Source organism: Notamacropus eugenii, chromosome 2 (assembly GCF_028372415.1).
Source record: "Notamacropus eugenii isolate mMacEug1 chromosome 2, mMacEug1.pri_v2, whole genome shotgun sequence".
Taxonomy (NCBI): Eukaryota; Metazoa; Chordata; class Mammalia; order Diprotodontia; family Macropodidae; genus Notamacropus; species Notamacropus eugenii.
Window position 1 is genome coordinate 442,175,418 of NC_092873.1, and position 18,978 is coordinate 442,194,395.

General features: G+C 36.0%; 1 long non-coding RNA gene across 1 annotated transcript in view; it reads right to left on the reverse strand.

The window, feature by feature from the left end:
* The window catches only part of LOC140524155 (uncharacterized), a 68,355-nt gene that overhangs the window by 38,348 nt on the left and 11,029 nt on the right, over positions 1 to 18,978 (reverse strand). Inside the window, exon 2 of the long non-coding RNA XR_011973584.1 lies at positions 1,090 to 1,258. This is a non-coding gene — a long non-coding RNA (uncharacterized lncRNA). The remainder of the gene's footprint in view (positions 1 to 1,089; positions 1,259 to 18,978) is intronic.

Consider the following 18,978-nt stretch of genomic DNA (forward strand, 5'->3'; position numbering starts at 1 on the left):
TCAGTCTTTGTGGCTAAAATGTACTGATGAATAAATGGATTGCTAGACTGCATCTGAAGAAAGAGTTTGCACTCCTGAGAATTTCCATAACAGCGAGATTTTTAAAATCTAGACCACGCGCACACACACACACACACACACACACGTACACCCTTCATTAAGGTAAGTGAATGTTCCCAAAATCAAATTAATAACAAAGATGCCTATGAGGTCCTTTTCATCAGTGCGTGCCACCAGTCTCTGAAGCTACATACTCCCTTGGAAAGCCTTCATGGATAGTTTGATTCTACTGTAACCCAGATTAAATGGCATTTTAGGGTGAAAATTCTGTTGCATTTGAGGAAAATGTTCACTTGGAGGACTGCAGATCAGCAAAGGAAAGAGTAGATTGGATGATTGGTCATGTGAATACATAAACATTTTTTTCACATCCATTTTATGAAGCCTTAGAAAGGGTAGATATTTTCAAAAGCAGTTAAGGTTATCAAAGATTTTAGTAAACATTCAAAACTTGAATTAAAAATATTTAGATTTGCCTGAGAAGAAAAACCTTAGGAATGGTGAATTCTGTGGAAAGTTTTGTTTGTTTGTTTTTTACCAACTGATTTTAAGCAGCATATCAAATCTGACACATACATCAGTGTGGTTCCCTCCATTCCACGCAACCCCTAGGATCTAAATTGATTGAATTAACCCCTTGTGATCGGCATAAAGTGGCTAGCACTTCTGTCAGAGTCAAGGAGTACAAACAGCATAAAGCAATTTCTACTGAAACTAAATTACATTATCCAAAGTATGCTTTCTAAATAGAAATCATATTTTTACATATTTAATTATCCAAGATAGAATTCCTTAGGCTACCATAAACCCATTTGCAAACACTAAGGAATTGATCCAATCTCTTGGAAAGATTTTAAATAAGACCACTTCACTGACTATGATGTAGATCCCTGAATGCAGTATCTGGCTTCTGAGTGGTGTTATATTCTTTGATCAATATACATAGTGCAATGCAGTGCTGATTGCATTAGGAGGAGAGATGTCTATAATTTCTATAGTTCTTTATTATTTGCAAAATGCTCTACTTACATCACATCGTTTGATCTTCACTACCACTGTGGGAGGCAGATGCTGTTATGATCTCCAGAAAACTGGAGCTGAGCAGTTAGGCAGCTTGATCAGGGTCATATGGGTAGTTGGGTGGCTGAGGCACGCGTCTTCCTGACTCCACGTCCAGTGTTCTATCCACCAAGCTGCCCTGGAATGGGGGTGTAAGAGGCACTCAGTAAGCATTCTTAATGATAATGATGATTGCTTCTTATGCATCAAGCAGTCATGATTCCTGTGTTAAATATTGCCTGAGGTAATATCAAGTCAAGTGATATTGAAAGGGATGCATAGTAAAGTTTCAGGACATTAATGGCTCCATCTCAAGACAGGCTAGATGAATGCTGATGAGTGGACTGGAGATAATAGAAAGGGCAAATACTCTTGCTGTGAAATGCATTAGAATTGCCTACAGCTTGTGCATGTTAATTAGGATAGAGCAGGTTGATTAGATGTCTAGGTATTCGAGTTTTCTTCAAGGAATAGTTTCCTGAAGCTTAAGACAAACTAATAGCTTGTCTTTTGGTAACACCTTTTTTTAACTTTTGCTTCTTGATATTTACTAAGTCACTGTGATAGATGATTCATTTCACGTAAAGTGGGAATAATAATACCCTGGATTTGCTTTGGGCCTTTCATAATTGTGGAGTATTTGTCATGAGACTGAGCTTTATAATTTGGGGAGTGATCTCCTTTAGATCAGAAATTTTTAACCTTTTTTGAGCCATGAACTTCTTGAACTGCTTGGTGACAGCTATAAACCCCTTCTCAGAATATTATTTTTAAATGCATGAAATAAAAAACATAAGGTCACAAATAAAATCAAGATTGAAATATAGTTATGAAATGTTAAAAAAAAATGTTCACAGATTCCAGGTTAAGAACCCCTGATTTAGGTCTATTTTAGAGTACTTCCTTGTCTTCCGTGGGACTTTCAAAGTTTCCCTTAGTTCTATAATAGAGACAGCATGTTGGTGTGAAAAGTGTTCTGGATATGACGTTAAGAAAACTCCAGTTAAAATCTTGTGTCAGATACATTAGTTATATTATCCTATACAAGTTTTTAAACCTCTGTGCCTCAGTGTCCTCATCTGTAAAATGAGATGATTGTTCTTGGTGGACATTATGGTCCTTTCTAATTCTCTATGAATGATTTTAATCACTCCAAATGCCATTTGAAATACATTGGTGTGTGCCATACTATCAGATTCAAACTAGAAATTTTTGTACCTGGGTCAAAGGCTATGAAACACACCCTCAGTGCAGAGGGTGCGGAATAACTCACTCTGCCCACCATCTGGTGGTTTCCTATTTTTAGTAATTACTTTTGCTAACTCAGTGCTAAGTTCTATTTCTATGCGGATAAAAGACTACAAGTGCTATCAGTTTCCTCTGAATCCCAAACCCTCTAAATCCAGTGCCCTGGAGCACAGAACTAGAGTCCTGGCCCAGTTATGTGCTAAAATATCTTTCTGAAGGACAAAGACCAAATACCCATAAAATTATTTTTCACTACCAGTTTCAAATGGAGACTTGAAACTAAAATGGAAGAAAAATGGAAATTATGTCCTAACTGACCCCTAACGTCTCTTCTGTGCTCTCTAAGCTACCTTCCAGCTAAATGTTACTGAATTTAAGTAATGGTGTGTCTCTGCCCCTCACAGTGCAGGTTCTTCCCTTTGCTCAGAACTGCAAGATTAATCACTTCTTGAGATGTCACCAGTGCAGCAACAGGAATTGTTCTGTTGTCATAAATTCACTCAGAAGGACTTCATGGTGAAATCAAAGGGCTCACAGTTAACGAAGAAGGGATGTGTGAAAGGAAGCTTTCATTTAAACACCATAGTTTTGAACATTTTCAAAGGCAGTCAAAAACAAATGCATGTATGATGTCTTTTCAAGATGCCTCCAACGTGAGAGTATATTTGCAAAAGAAAATATGCCCAGACAATAGCCACGTAAGCCCTTAGAAGAATGGGGACATTTGGAATTTGGGTTTCTAATGAATGTACAATCTGCCTGAGGACACTTTAGACAATGTTGGAACCCTTTTGGCATAATTACAGAAGATTGTTATAGTTGATCATCTGAATTCTCCTGTTTTAACTATTTTTTCAATCAGAATATATGAGTTTTTCTGGTATCTTAATCAGGAATTTATCACACCCATCCCCCTAAATAATTTTATACCAGAAAATTCTTCACAGAAAGAAGTTGTATATATTACTAAAAATAAACACTTTGTTTTCATCACAAACTGTTGTTCTGCTGGAGGAAAAAAAAGAAAGTGGAGAGGGAGGGAGAGAGAGAGAAAGGAAGCAACCATTTATTTAAGTATTCATGGGTTGCAAAGAAATCTGAAGGGCTCTGCTTCTAATACTCCACATCTGTCTTTAAAAACATATCAATCACATGATCACTAACAGCTGTTGCATTAGACTTTTAATCAGCCATGATTTTCAAAAGAGAGAAAGAATGCCATTGGAACGGCCGTCGGAAAGTTATTGCTTAGAATGCAAAACCCCGGCCCTGGCAACCAGATTCCAATTTTAAAGAGACAAAACTTTACTAAGCATTGTAAAAACTGTTCATGTGTAAAGCACTTTGCTATAAACAGCATAAACTGTACCATATGCAAGAAAGCAAAGGGAAAACAATGAACATGCGAAACTTATTCAAAATGATACACTTAATGTGATATGAAGTATATATAAAATGCAGCCGTGCCCAAGCATCTGAGACCAGTGAAACACCCAGGCACCATGTCTCTTTAATCACAGTTGATACTGAACAGCTTGAGCATCCTCAAACACTTCGGATCTGTTTCTTCCACAGGATATATAACTCCCACAGATATTATTGGAAATTAATAATCTATGTGGGGGTGGGAAGCTTAGAATGTGGTGATTGTATAAATGTTAGAAAAGAGTGAAATGACTCCTCCCACTTTTCATTAACTTGAAGATTTCTTGGAGGAAGTTGACTAGGTCTGGGTCATTTCCCTTTCAGGGATAAAACATTGGTGACAAAGTGGTAAAAATACATATATTTTAGTACTGTAAATTTTTCCAAATTCAGAAGGGAACTTCTTTCACCCTAAGTACAAGATGTTTTTTCAGCATCCCCAATGTTTACTGAAGTTACTGTTCACAAAGGATTTGCCAATGTTCACTTAGATTGAATGGGAGACTAGAATTTACATGTGACTTTCTGGTAAAATCAAGTTATTTATAGTTCCCCAGGAATGTGTAGCATGAGGGGTTCTCTCCCTGTCTGCAACTTGTTGTGGCAGCATCAGGAAAAAATAAATTCAGAAATGCTGGTTATAAAAATAATTGTGATCAAACTTCTTTTGGAGACTGAAATCAGATTTAGAGTATGAAATAGCATATCTCTAATTATACAGACAGCAAATTAATCCTTTCCTTTATATGAAAAATGTCAAATTAGAAATACCACAAATACTAATTTCATATAATAGTTACAGCTCTGTTTTATCTTAGGAAAATGTTGTGGAATTTGGGAAGTTGTAAATCAATCTCCTAAGTAATTTCACTATTTGCAAAAATAGGTCAGTAGAACTTATTATAAGTTATTATTATGGACTAATTATGTACCAATATTATCATATTAATAACATATTGATCACATAAATCATATATGGGGACTATATTAACAATAGGAAAATAATAATAAATTATGGGAAAACTGCACAGAAAAGAAATTATGCAATATAAGGATGCTCTAGCAAATGTATTAGTTGAGACACATCAAATTCAGGTCAGTTGCTGTCTGGTAATAGTGATATTTTCTCATACTTCAGTTCAAATTCTCATAGAGGTAGAGAACTATCTTAATATGATAGTGGTACTGATGGCATTATTTCCAAATTTCCATCCCCAAAAGTATTATCAGAATGTATTTAGCAAGTAGGAAAATATTGACATAATAAATGTTACAGATTCAGACATTTTTATTATGGTATACAGTATCATGTGTATGTATGGCATTTACATGCTATTTTCCCCACCAGAGTTCAAAAAATTTTGTCTTATATCACCTTGCCTCATACCTCAGGGTAAAGATGAGAAGACACTGAATAATTTTAACAGCTTTAGCCTAGCTTATTCAAATAAGTTACTGACACTGAAAAAATGGGAAACTGAAAGAAGGCAAAGGTATGAACTTTAATTATCACTATTACCTTCAAAAGCTTGACGAGTGTAAAAATAATCACCACAATAAGGAGGCCAAAAGAGTTACAAAACTATACTAACCATCAAATTCTATAACCTAGCCAAGCAAAGACAAATATTAACCTTCTAGGCAAAACTGGTTTGGAATAATAACTTCAAAAAGGCAATAAATGTAGGCTCTCAACAATGTGGATATGTTCTCCCCAAACCTCATCCCTTAGAAAGTATATAGATGAAAATTAATCCACAACTTCTCATCTTGGGACTTCAGACTCTCATAAAATCTTCCTGGAATTTCAATGGGGGGAGACTTTTCTGTGGATGCCAAAACATTATGTGAGTAATGACAAGCTATCCATCTGGCACCCCTCCCTCTCAGTATATGACCTGGTCATTTATTTTTCTAGTCATATATCTCTCTGATATCTTTTATTTCACTTCATGTGCATAATTAGTTATTCACAATATACTGTCATCCATTGATACCTGTCAGGCTTCCCTCTATTGCCCTCTAAGTGATTCATAATCTTAATTCATCAGAGATTTTAGCATATTCCATGAGTTTATATAACATAGAGAAAGAATATTCACATTTAAAAGATGGAGTTTTGTTTCAAGAAGAAATCTGGGGTAATTAAAATGCCACACAATTTCCCAAGTGCAATTCAACCTGCTCTCTTCCTATTATTTGATTTTGAATACGAATGCATCTCATTTAAGAATCTCTGGCAGTGTCCTAGGTTTTGAGGCAATAAACACATTGTCATCTGCAAAGAAGAGATTCTGTACATCCATAGGGAATCATTACTCTTCCATTTGGAGCGGACATGCTTGCATGACAATAGGGAACACCTATAGCAAATACATTTTATGAACACTATCTGGCAAATAGTAAGTACTTAGTTCTTGATGACTTGATTTGCCTTGATACTGATAATCAAAGATCCATCAAATTTTTATTGTTGTCACATATTGTATGATTGTGTTACACAAACACATAAACATATGCATACATACAGAGGTATATGTAATATACATACAAATACAAATGTATGCATGCAGGCACGTGTGGGAAACACTTTTATGAAGAACCTTTAAGGTTACGTTTCACCTTACTCAAATCTTTTCATAGTTGCTGTTTAGTTGTTTTCAATCACATCTGACTCTTCACAACCCCTTTGGTGTTTTCTTGACAAAAATACTGAAGTGGTTTGCTACTTCCTTCTCAAGCTCAATTTACAGTTGAAGAAATGAGGGTAAATGGGGTTAAGTGACTTGCCCAGGGTCACATAGCTAGTAAGTGGCTGAGGCTGAATTTGACTCAGATCTTCCTGATTCCAGCCTGCTGCTCTATCCACAGCCTCACCTACCTTCCCCTTCATAGTCAGTAAACAGTTAACAAATAATAATCACAGTGGAATGCGATTTTTTTCTGCATCTTTCAGTAAATTGTGTAACCATAAAGATATGCTTGACTATAGAGTATCATTTGTGAAAGTCTGGCTCTTCCCTTTGAAAGCCTCTGCCAAGGTTGTCTTCAATACATGTGTAAGTTCTCCCAAAGGTTTTGTAAAGATTAGAAATTAGGTATATGGATCAATAATTGGTGATTTTTTTCTTAATTATTTTTTTTTTGATAAAAGAAGTATCTGTCATTATACTTCCTCTCAGAAATCTTTATATTAGATTCCTCAAATCCATCAAAATTATATTATTTCCAAAACAGAAATACTTTTGAAATATCTGGTCTGGTCCAGCTGCTCCTCTGCCTTTGTTTTATTTGGTGCCATTTCAATATCTTCATGGAGCACATCTGGGACTGTGATGTTGGAGTCCAAATGTGGTGGTTTTACTATTACTAGTGAGGCAAAGGGTTGCTAACACTGTTAGGTATAATTTCCTTTCTTTTAGATTTTTAGAATACAATGTCAATGTAAAATGCTATGGAGGTACTTTAGGCAAGACTGCTGAATGTGAGCTTCTATCCAAACCTTACTCCCAAAATATTCACCTCAAAATAACAAGACGTACCAACTGATGCAAGAAAACCAAGATGAAAAGGAAGGGGAAAATTATCCCCTAATGTAATTTCAACAGAAACAAAAAGCAGGAGTTCATGATAAGAGCTTTCTTTCTCCTTGATATGCTTAACACTTTGCAATCCTCTCCTGTATTTGTCAGGCCCATATTTCTAAGCATACTGTGGCCCTAGAATTGCCTGTCATTATATCTTCCTTTTACTTTTCCTGCCAGACACTTAATATTCATTAATGTGGGGCTGAAAGGCAGAGGTGGGATGGACAGACAGACAGACCCAGACAGAGACAGAGAAAAAGACAGAGACAGAGATAGAGAGAGGGACAATGAATGAGGAGAGAATTAGTTCAATTTGCCTAGGCAAAGTAGTATGTATGTTAGACAGTAGGCTAAGACAGACATGTAGCCATGTGGGGCCCATTAGGATGCTATGTGATAGAGTAAAAAAGAAAAAGAAAGAGATTTTGGAAAGAAGATCTAGACAAACTTTTGGTACAGCTCATATTCTGCTCAGCACTCTATAATAGCTAAAAAATATAAAAAGTAAACTAAAGGAATGAAAGAATAGCAAAATTGTGAAAAAGAATCAGGAATTCTGGCAGAACAGCAAAGTGAGAGCTTTGGTTTAAAATATAACTCCTTCACAAAGTAGAAGCAATGAGTCCCCGAAAGTAAAAGATAATAATAAACAGAAAAGAGAGTAAAAAAATGAAGACATGGAAGAGAGGACATTACAGATACCTCATCAGTGATAATGAGAAAGGAGGAAAAATGAACAGGTAGTCTAGAAATCGTTACTATAAAATAAATGCCCCTACAGAATAAAGCAAAGTGACTTAGAAATCTCTGATGGAAAGGAAAATATAGCAGCACATTGTATGACACACCCAGAAAAGTTGAAACAACTTTTAGAGACTTTAAAATTATTAGACAAAATAACAATGGGTGAAAATTAAGGTAGAAATAAGATTTATCAGAATATTTTTTAAGACAAATAGAAGAGTAAGAATTTAGAACCTATAATATAGGATGATTGTAGGACATTCCATATTATAAATTGTAGATATTCTGAGAAAGATGATAATAGATTTGGTATTAAAAATACAAAATTTTAAGCAAAAAAGAAAGCCAAAAGTAAAATAATGGCAGAATGTAAATTACATACAGAAGGTAAATTAGCTAACCTTTAATATAAAATGCAAAAAGACAACTTCAGGACAGAAGGCCTGAAAAACATTGTACATAATAAGTCACAATAACTTAATTAAGGAAATCGTGCATGAAAATTGCCCAGAAATACTGGAAATTGGACGAAATTCACATATTAAGGGAATTCACTCATTGTCAGAGAGAAACCCTAAACTGTAAGCAAAAGAAATGTCTTGGAAAAGGGAGAATTCAACCTCAAATAACAATATTATAGGCAATCCAGGAAAGATTTTAACTTTCAAAAATTTACTTGTAATCACCTAAAACCACTTTTCAGTTGTGACAAATCAAAATTAAAAAATGGCATATGATATTCTGAAAGTCGAAGGAGGTAATTTATATCTTCAAAATAACATCCAACAAAGTTGAACCTTAAGAGAAAAATTTGAGAGGGCATAAGTAAGAGATTAGAAAATAAACTTACATGTGCAGGTTAAAGAATGGAACAGAGATGAAAGGAAAAAAACCTTGATAATTGATGAGGGAAGAAGGAGAAAAGAGGGAGATAGAAGTGAGAATAATTTGTTTCAATTATAGATCATTAGTGTTATGCACACTCCTCTTGCCCTACCTTTTTATTCTTTTTAAAGAGAGCAGAGTGGGGCAAACAGAGGAAAAAGCACAGGGCCTATAGAATAAAGAGAAATATATAATTAAAAATGAAGAACATAGGATGATGTCACCTACAAAATGGAAAAAAAAATAAAGAAGTGGTTTAGAAAAAAGAAAAAGAATCCAAAAGTGCATCATTTATAATAAGTCATACACCTGAAACATAAAAATTCCCAGAATCTAAATGAGGGGCTATAGTAAACTTAAAAAAAAGAGGTAGCAATTATGATCTTAGTGACAATAATTATAAACATTAAATAAGAGGCAAGGTAAATTATATTATACTTCAAGATAATAAACCTGACAAATCAGTAGTGATAATTTTTTGTGTTTGTGTGTATGTACTGAATGGAACAATGTAATAAATGGTATCTAAATACTTAATGGAAAGTTAATTGAATTGCACAAAGAGCTACAAAGTAAGATCACAATGGAAAGAGACTTCAATATACTACTTTGAGACATACATACATCAATAAATAAGAAAGAATATTAGGACTGGAGTAGAATTTTTGAAAAGTTATATATAATGGGTCTCTGGTGATTTCAAATGGTAATAAAGAGTTTGGAATGTGTGTATGTGTATATGTGTGTGTGTGTTCTTTTTTCTTTGTTTCTCTAGTACATGACACTCTTTCAAAAGCTAACCATATCTTAAAGGCGTAAAAAAGCTCAAATACAGAGAAAAAAATGCAGAGAAGCAAAAATATAATTTACCAATGATAATGCAATAAAGGGCCTTTGGAATGTCCCACATGTACAAAAATATAGCAGCTCTCTTTGTGGTGGCCAAGAACTGAAAATTCCCCATCATTTGGGGAATGGTTGAACAAGTTGTGGTATATGAATGTAATGAAATACTATTATGCAATAAGAAATGATGAACAAGAGGACTTCAGAGAGACCTGGAAGGACTGACATGAAGTGATGCTGAGTGACATGAGTAGGACCAGGAGAACATTGTACACAGTATCAGTCACAATGTGTAAGGACTGTTTCTGGTAGACCTAGCACTTCATAGCGATACAAGGACCTAAAACATTCCCAAAGGACTTGAGGCAAAATGCCATCCATGTCCAGAGAAAGAACTATGAAATCAGGACACAGAATGAAGCAGAATATTTTCTCTTGTGTTATGTTTTGTTTTGTTTTGTTTTTTCTCATGGTTCCTCCCATTTGTTTTGATTCTTCTATGCAATATGACTAATATGAAAATGTGGTTAATAAGAATGTATGCATAGAACCCATATAAGACTGCATTCCATCTCAGAGAGAAAGGGGGGAGGGTGTGGGAGAAAAATCTAAGACTTATGGAAGTGATTGTAGAAAATGAAAAAGAAATAAATTTAAAAAAAAGAATTAAAAAATAAAGGACCTTTGGAGAAAAATTAAAACTTGATCAGAGACTTAATACTACAATACAGTACTATAAAAATGCTGAGTCAAAGAACATAAAAGGAAATTTCATCCAAAAATATGCCAACAATGACACAACATATAAAAAAATTGCAGGTATAATCAAAATAATTATTAGGTAGAATTTCTACCTAATAACTACTACCAATAACTAAAAAACTAGAAAATAACTAGAAAAGCAACAAATATGTCTGAAACCAAATTAGAATTTGACAAAATCAGATATTTTACAATTTTAAGAAAACTCTACTCAATTGATAAGTAAAATGAATACCTGTTTTTTTTAAAAATGTATGTCATATGAGAGAGAGAGAAAGAAAGAAAAGAAGAAAGAAGGCAAATGAAATTTTCAGCATCAAGAAATATTCACAACTAGTGAAGATAAATTGGAGGAATCAATTATGAATTATTTTGCCCAATTATCTGCAAATAAAACTGATAACTTCTGTGAAATGGATGAATATTAAGAGAACAAGCAGTAGATGAATTAAATAACCCAAACTCAGAATAAAAAATTGAACAAGTCATAAAACTCCCAAAGGAAAAGAAAACTCAGAACTGGATGGATTTATAAGTGAATACTTTCAAATTTTTGAAAAAGTTAATTTCAAGTTAGGTAAGCTATTACTAAAAATAGGAAAAGAAGGGATCTACTGAATTCCTTCAGTCATATAAACGTGTTCCTCATACCTAAACCAGGGAGAGACAAAGTAGAAAATGAAAACAATAGAGCACTGCTCCCATAGTAATACAAAAATATTAAATAAAATAGGAAAAGCCTATAGAAGACTGAATAGGAAAAGTCTATAGAACATTAAAAAAATTATACACTGTTACCAAGTTGAATTTATACAAGGAAAAAAGGGTTGGTTCAGTATAAGGAAAAATATGAACTGAACTTGAAAACCAACAGTACATTGGAGGCAGGGGGGGTGAGAGAGAGAGTAAGGGTAATAGGAAGATACTTAGGTTGCAAGTTTGAGTGACTGAGAGGATAGAAGTAACCTTGACAGTAAGAGAGAAGTTAGGGAAGGGTTTTTGGGAAAAGATAACGAATTTAGTTTTAAATATGTTGAGTTTAAGATGTAGGTCATCCAGTTCAAGATGTCTAATAGACAGAAGTGTAAGAGAAAAGAAGATCAGAAAAGAAGTTAGGGTTGTATAAGAATATCTAAGAGTTATTTTCAAAGAGAAAATAACTGAAAGCAGGGGGAAATTGCCAGTTGCTTGATGGGCTACAAGAAGGCAACATTAATAAATTGGTAGTTGCGGTGCGAATTGGTCCAACATTTCTGGAAAATTTCGACATACTCAAAAAGTCTTTATACTGTGCATAGCTTTAGATTCAACAGTACCACAAATAGGCAAATAGCTCCAAAAGATTCACATTATTATATCATCATTTGTTCATTTTCCAATAGGTACACAGCCCCTCAATTTCCAATGCTTCCCTTGGGAAACCAAAAGAATGCATATCTACTGGGCAATAGGTAAGCAAATAATGTTATATTGGTCCTTTTTCTTTAATCTCTTGGAGGTATATGCCTAGTAGTGTTATTGATGGATCTATAGGTATGCACAATTTAGTAACTTTTTTTGAATACAACTCCAGATTACATTCCAGAAGTAGAAATTTTGGGAGGCAGAAACTGGAAACTAAGGAAGTCTATATCAATTAGGGGATGGATGAAGAAAATATAGTTAATAATAATAATAATAGAGTTTAAAGTTCTGCAAAGCATTTTACAAATATTATTTCCTTTCATCCTCACAATAACCCTGGTAAGTATTGTCTCTATTTTATTGATGAGGAAACTGAAGTAGGCAGAGGTTAACTGATGTGTCCAGAATCAACCAATAAATGTTTGTGGAGGGATATGAACTCAGTAATATGTCTGTAATGGAATATGATTAAAAATAAGAAATTATTATTAAAAAGGTTCCTGTAAAAACTAAACAAATAAGCAAAAAACTTGTAGGGACTGACATATTATAAAGGGGCAAAATGTTAAAAATTTATACAATTACAAAGTTATAAAGAAAAACACCTTTGAAAGATGTGAGCACTTTAAATCATGGTTCCAGAGTACAGATGATGAAATATGCTATCCCCTTTCTAACAGAGAAATGATAGATGAAATTCAATATTTGAATGAAATTCAATATTTGGTCATGTCCAATGAGGCTATTTGTTTTGCTTGGCCATGCATATTTATTATAAAAGTTTTTGTTTTTCTTTGTTCTTAAAGATAGAGTAAGAATCATGTTGATGTTCAGCTGTTTTCAGTCATGTCTAACTTTGTGACACCATTTGAGGTTTCCTTGGCAGAGATAGTGGAGCGGTTTGCTATTGCCTTCTCCAGCTCATTTTATAGTTGAGGAAACTGAGACAAATAGGATTCAGTGACTTGCTCAGGGTTACACAACTAGTAAGAGTCTGAGGCAGATTAGAACTCACCAAGATATCTTCATGACTCCATGCCCTGAACTCTATCAACTGTGCCAGGTGGTTGGGAATAAGGTTGCAAAAAATTAAGAAAAGAGAATCACGGAAACATTTTTAAATGCTCAGAAGAGAACAGAAGGAAATCCAGAAAGAAATAGACAAGTGGAACAAGTTACCCCAAAGTCGCATGATAAATTTATTACATACTCAAAAAAAGCTTTTCTGCCAGCTTGCAGCTTGTGGGCTTTGGATTTGACATTGTTCTCCTACTTCCATTTATTTTGCTCTTCATTAGCGCATACAAACCTTCCCAAGTTACTTGAATTCTTCATATCCATCATTCCCAAAAGAAATTCTAAAGACACCAAGAAAAGCAATTTCAATGGGCAGAAAAAGGAGAAAAAATGGAGGAAATTGAGATATGTCTTCAAGCAATTGAAAGGCTGATGTGTGGAAGAAAGACTAGCCTTTTTCTGCTTGGCTTTGGAGGGCAGAAAGTGGATAAATTGGTAGAAGTTTCAAAGAGGCAAATTTTGCTTTGGAGCAGACCTAGCTCTGTTTCTGACTCTGAAATTAGCCACCATATTCCCCACCTTCACCTCACTTCCATGATAATCATCCTGCAACAATGCCCTTTTTGATCCATTTTGTGTTGTCTTTTTCCATTAGAATGTTAGCTCTTTGAGTGGAGTGCCTGGTTTGGGGGGGAGGAGGTCTTTTTTTGTTTGTTTATTTGTTTTTTGCTTCTATTTGTATCCCCTGTGCTTAGCATAGTGCCATCACATAATAAATGCTTAATAAACTGCTGATGTGTTGACCTAGAATGGATTGCCTCGGGAGAGTATTTTCTTCCTTCCCTTGTGGGCTTTGAACAAAGCCTCACTGCTGACGTTTGCGGAAAAAAGACTTTGAGTTGTAGACAATTCTCATTCAAGAGTGAGTTGGATTAAATGATCACTGAAGTCCCTTCCAACCATGAGATTCTGTGATCTTGTGAGATCCAGAAAAAGTAAATGTGATGCTTCCAAGGTAACATGAGCAGAAGTAGGATTTGATGTCTGATTTTTTCCAGTGCAAAATTTAGTTTTTTTTTCTTTTATACTATTCCAAGTTCCTTGATGACAGGAACTGTTTATTGTTCATTTTTTTTTTTTTGCTGCTCTTTAAATGATTATTGAATTGAATTAAAAATTTGTCTGAAACATCTGAGAAGCTACACTCTCCATAGACTTTTAATAAGAAGAAATTTTCATTTCTAATAAGGCACATTAGCATACTAGGAGTAATTGACTGAAAAACAGGTTTTAGGGACTTCAGGGATCATTTTCAACAGATGATCTGCCAGATATCTCATTAGCTTCAAATGAAGCAGATTTTTAGGTGTGTTTCCAAGCTCATAAAAGCTTTGGCTATTTACCGCCAACTAATTTATTGGTTATATGTTAATAAAGGGTTTCCATGGCCAAAAAGATTCATAGCCATGAGCCCTTTGCTACTTAGCTAAGCTGGTCCCTGGACAGTATTTCAAGGGGCATTTTTAGAGCATTTCAAACTTGGAAGAACCTATAAGAGTGGGCATTCCACTGGTATAGCTTTTTGGGAACCACAGTCACTTCCGCATCAAGATGAGGGGTCAACATAGGATTTGTGTGAGGAGGTAAGTTATAGCCAAATACTAATCAATGAGACCATATGGGTGTGAATCATAAAACAAAAACAAAAACTTATTCAAAAGATCCAAATTCTAAATGCAATGAAGATGTACACAATGAGTGTAAAGATGCCGAAGATATCACTGATTAAGGAAGTGACATAAAATACATTAAGGACATTTGTCATTGAAAAGTCAAGTGGCCTAGTCATTCAACTTAAAAAACATAAAAAGACACAGATCTGGGGTTCTTATGCTTTCTGTATGAAATAGAACACCTTGATAGTCTAATGAATATAAACCATAGGATTACAAAGTAAATCAAAGATTAGTGAAAATAAAGAATGACAAGGAAGTCTATTTTTTCCAGTAACTGTAGCATAGTGAATCAATGATCTGTTTAATTATTTCCAGGCCTTTGTTGTTGTTGTTCAGTTGTTTCAGTCATGTTTGCCTCTTTGTGACCCCATTTGGGATTTTCTTGGCAAAGATACCGAAGTTGTTTGTTACTTTTTTCTCCATCTCATTTTACAGATGAGGAAACTGAGACAAACAGGGTTAAATGACTTGCCCAGAGTCACACAGCTAGTAAGTGTCTGAGGCGTTGTGTTTAATAAATGTTTATTGAGTTGAGTTGATTCCCACACATCAGGATCATTCAGAGATCTTCAGTCCCTACTCCAGGAGAGCAATGAGGGGGTCTTTCAGAAGGGGAGGGATCACAGATACAGGCTCCAGAACTCCCAAGTAGGTTAGAAGTACCAGATTGTACAGAGCAGATCTGCTACTCAATTCTATGTCCAGAATATTTATTTTGGTCCAGTAACATCATCTCTCTGTAGAGGAGATAATGGTCTTGACACTAGACTCAGAGCAGTGTGAGGTCGGCATTGACTCTCAAGTGGATTAGAGATAGTCCTAGGCTCAGAACAGGGTCAGGCCAGTAGTAAGGTTGCTCTAAATCTAAGGAGCATTTCATCTAACTGTCATTGGCAGAGGCAAAGTACTGTTAGACCAAGTAAGTCTAGATCAACACTGAAGCCTCTAAAGTACAAGAAAACAGCTATCAGACCATGCCCTTGATTTGACTTCTTAGAGTGCATGGAATATTTACAATGCCCTGGCTGATCACTTCCGTGATGCTTGAAGAACATAGCTATCAATAATTGAAGAACATAGTGACAGGACCCCAGAAATGACAAACAAGACCAGAGATTTTATCTGAGAGGTGAAGAAAACCAGAAGGCGGATGTGAGGAAGGAGGGGATTTTAGATCTGGGAAACTGCCAGTGAAAAACTTAGCCACTGAATAGGGACATGAATGATGGAGTGTTGTGTGCACAGAACAGCCAATGTCACTGAATCACAGAGTATTTGGGGCAGAAGCAATGAGTAAGGTAGAAGACTGGAACCAGATTATGAAGGGTTTTGAAAGCCAAAAAGTGGATTTTACTTTTGATCCTGGAGGTAATAGGGAGACATTGGAGTTTATTGAATAGGAGGTTGACATGGTCAGACCTATGTTTTTGGGAGATTAAATTGACAGCTGTGAGAAGGCTAGATTGGAGTGGAGAGAGACTTAAAGCATGAAGAGACTGAGCAGTAAGTTATTGCAACAGTTCAGACACAGGCCCTAATGTGCTGCCATGCCTCATTAAAAATGGAAATTTATGTCCTTAAAAGTCCATGTAGAGTGGAACTTAGCAGGTCTTTACAGTTATGGCCTGCACCAGGGTGTAGGCAGCATCAGAAGAAATAGAGGATGTATTTGGGAAGGCAACAATGGTGGTTCTGATAAGACTTGGCAATTGATTGGTTATGGGTGGGAGATGAAAGGGAATAAGGAGTTGGGATTACAGTTAGATTATAAATCCCAGTGACTGGGCAGATGGTAGTGTCCTCAACAGTAATAAGGAAGACAGCAAGGTTTGGAAGGGGAAAGAACAAATTCAGTTTTGGATATATTGAGCTAAAGCTATTGATAAAACATCCAGCTCAAAATATCCCAATAAGCAATGGGATATATGTCACTGGAAATCAGGAAAAAAGACTGGGGCTGTATAAATCTGATAATAATGTGCATAGAAACACTTGAATCTATGATGGCTGATGAAATCACAAGCAAAATAATATGGAGGGAGAAAAGTCTTGCCTCTCAGGGTAGACCCTTGACAGCAGGAGTGAAATGCATTAAAGATCTAGCAAAGGATATTGAGAAGGATTAGACAGACACATAGGAGGAAAAGCAAGTGAGAGCAGGGGTAGGGAACTTGAGGCAGGTCATATATGGTCCTCAATTCAGTCAAAGGGTCACACTCAAAGATGTAGAGTGTCATCTGTGGCCGCGAGGCTGCAGCCTCTTTCCTCCCCCACTCGATGCCTAGAGAAAAGAGAATCCCAAAGAGTTGTTTGACAGTTTCAAAGACTACAGAGAAATCAAGAAGGATGAAGACTGAGAAAAGAATGTTACATTTGGCAATTAAGCCATAACTTTGGAGAGAGAAAGTCTAGGAGAATGATGAAGTTGGAAGTTGAACTGAGGAGAGTTAAAAAAAAGAGTGAAAGGAGAAGTGGAGGCACCAAGGGCAGGTGATTTTCTCAAGGATTCTAACCACAAAAGGAAGGAGAGCTATAGGGCAAAAATTAGCAGGGAAGAATGGATGAAGTGAGGGGTTTTTGAGGACAAGAAGATACATGGGTATCTTTGTAGGTATCAGGGGGAATCATCTAGGAGATGAGGAGAAATTGAAGATGGGTGAGAGAGTAGTGATGTTAGAAGGAGCTATCATAAGGGGTGTGTTAACTCCTCAGCTAATGACTGAGGGGTAGACTTGAGGGCAGGATATGAGTGCAAGTACAACTAATGCTGGAAAGGGCTGTTAGGCAGTTGTATTAACTGGAGCAAGTTAGTTCTAAGTATGTACAAGAAAGTGGGAAGAGTAAGGAAGGAAAAGGTTTCAGATGAAAACAAGTTTGTCACCTCCAGGGGAGGGAGTACTTCAGAGAGCACAGTGAAGGTGTAGGTAGATCTTGTATGGGATGTTTTATGTGGGAGGGTCAAGCTAAAGAGAATGAAAGTAAAAGAGAGGACAGTGGGGCATGGGGAATGGCACTTGGCAGTTAGTGGTTCAGATTCACTGTGATAGGGCAAGTTGGAGTGTGAGTGTACGAATAATTTAGGAGGGTGCTCAGATTGTTTTTTTTTCCCCAATGGGGCAGGTAGTTGGTACAGAGTGTGTCAGTCTGGAAGGTGATCTAAAAATGGAGAGTGAGCAGGATGGTGAGACCTACTCATAATATGGAGATTCCACTCTCAGTCATTGAATTAGCCTCAGGGAAGAATGATTCCAGGGTATTAGTCAGTAGGGTGTAGGAGCAAGAGGATGGGAGGACAGTTTTTGAAACCTAATACATATAGAACAAGGCAACAAGGCTGGAGCTGGAGTAAGCCAGGGAGTATCTTACAAAGGTTGATTATGTCAGTTCAGTCCAATTAAGTTGCATGCTACAATCTTCTTATTAGAACCCAATGCTATACTCATCTGTCTCCTCTATCAGAGAGATGAATATCATGTCTATGTACCATGGATATTCTGTCAGCAAGAGGATATTTGGAAGTAGAGAGTGTCTGATCTTAATACATGAATAGCAATTCATCTCCACAGTTCAGTCCCTATGAATCCATTGGGACCACACCTCCAGATCAAGGTGATCCTACACAATCAAGCAATGGGAAGTCTTCCTTTCAATCCTGTGACCCACTTGGGAGCCATCTTCACTGACTGGAGGTAGGTGGAGAAAAAGAGATTTATCCCATTGCTCTCCTTCCCATTCCAAGTGATCAAAGGTACCAGTTGCTAACTCCTAAGGTTAAGTATGTAAGGAGCTGAGGTGATCCTCCCCCCAATACTATTCAACTGATGATATATGTTCTTCAGTGTCTAACTGTAAATGCCAACTTCCTTTTGGAGTCTTTCCTCATTTCTCACCAAAGATAGGATTGGTCCCTCTTCTAATCTCCTATAATACTTTTTAGTCTGACTCATTAAGACAAGGATCACATCTAATTTCCTTTGCATCTTCCTGACCCCCTAGCTTAGTGTCTAATGTAAAGTAAGCCCTCAGTGAATGCTTGTTCAACACAATAATGAAAAGCATCAATAAATCAGTCAACAAGTGGTTTATTAAGCACCTTCAAGGTGCCAGGCACTGTGTTAGGCACTGCAGAAACAAGTATAAAGACTGAAACGATCCCTAATTGTCAGGAGCATGCATTCTCAAGACAAAGTCATCTTCACCCTCTA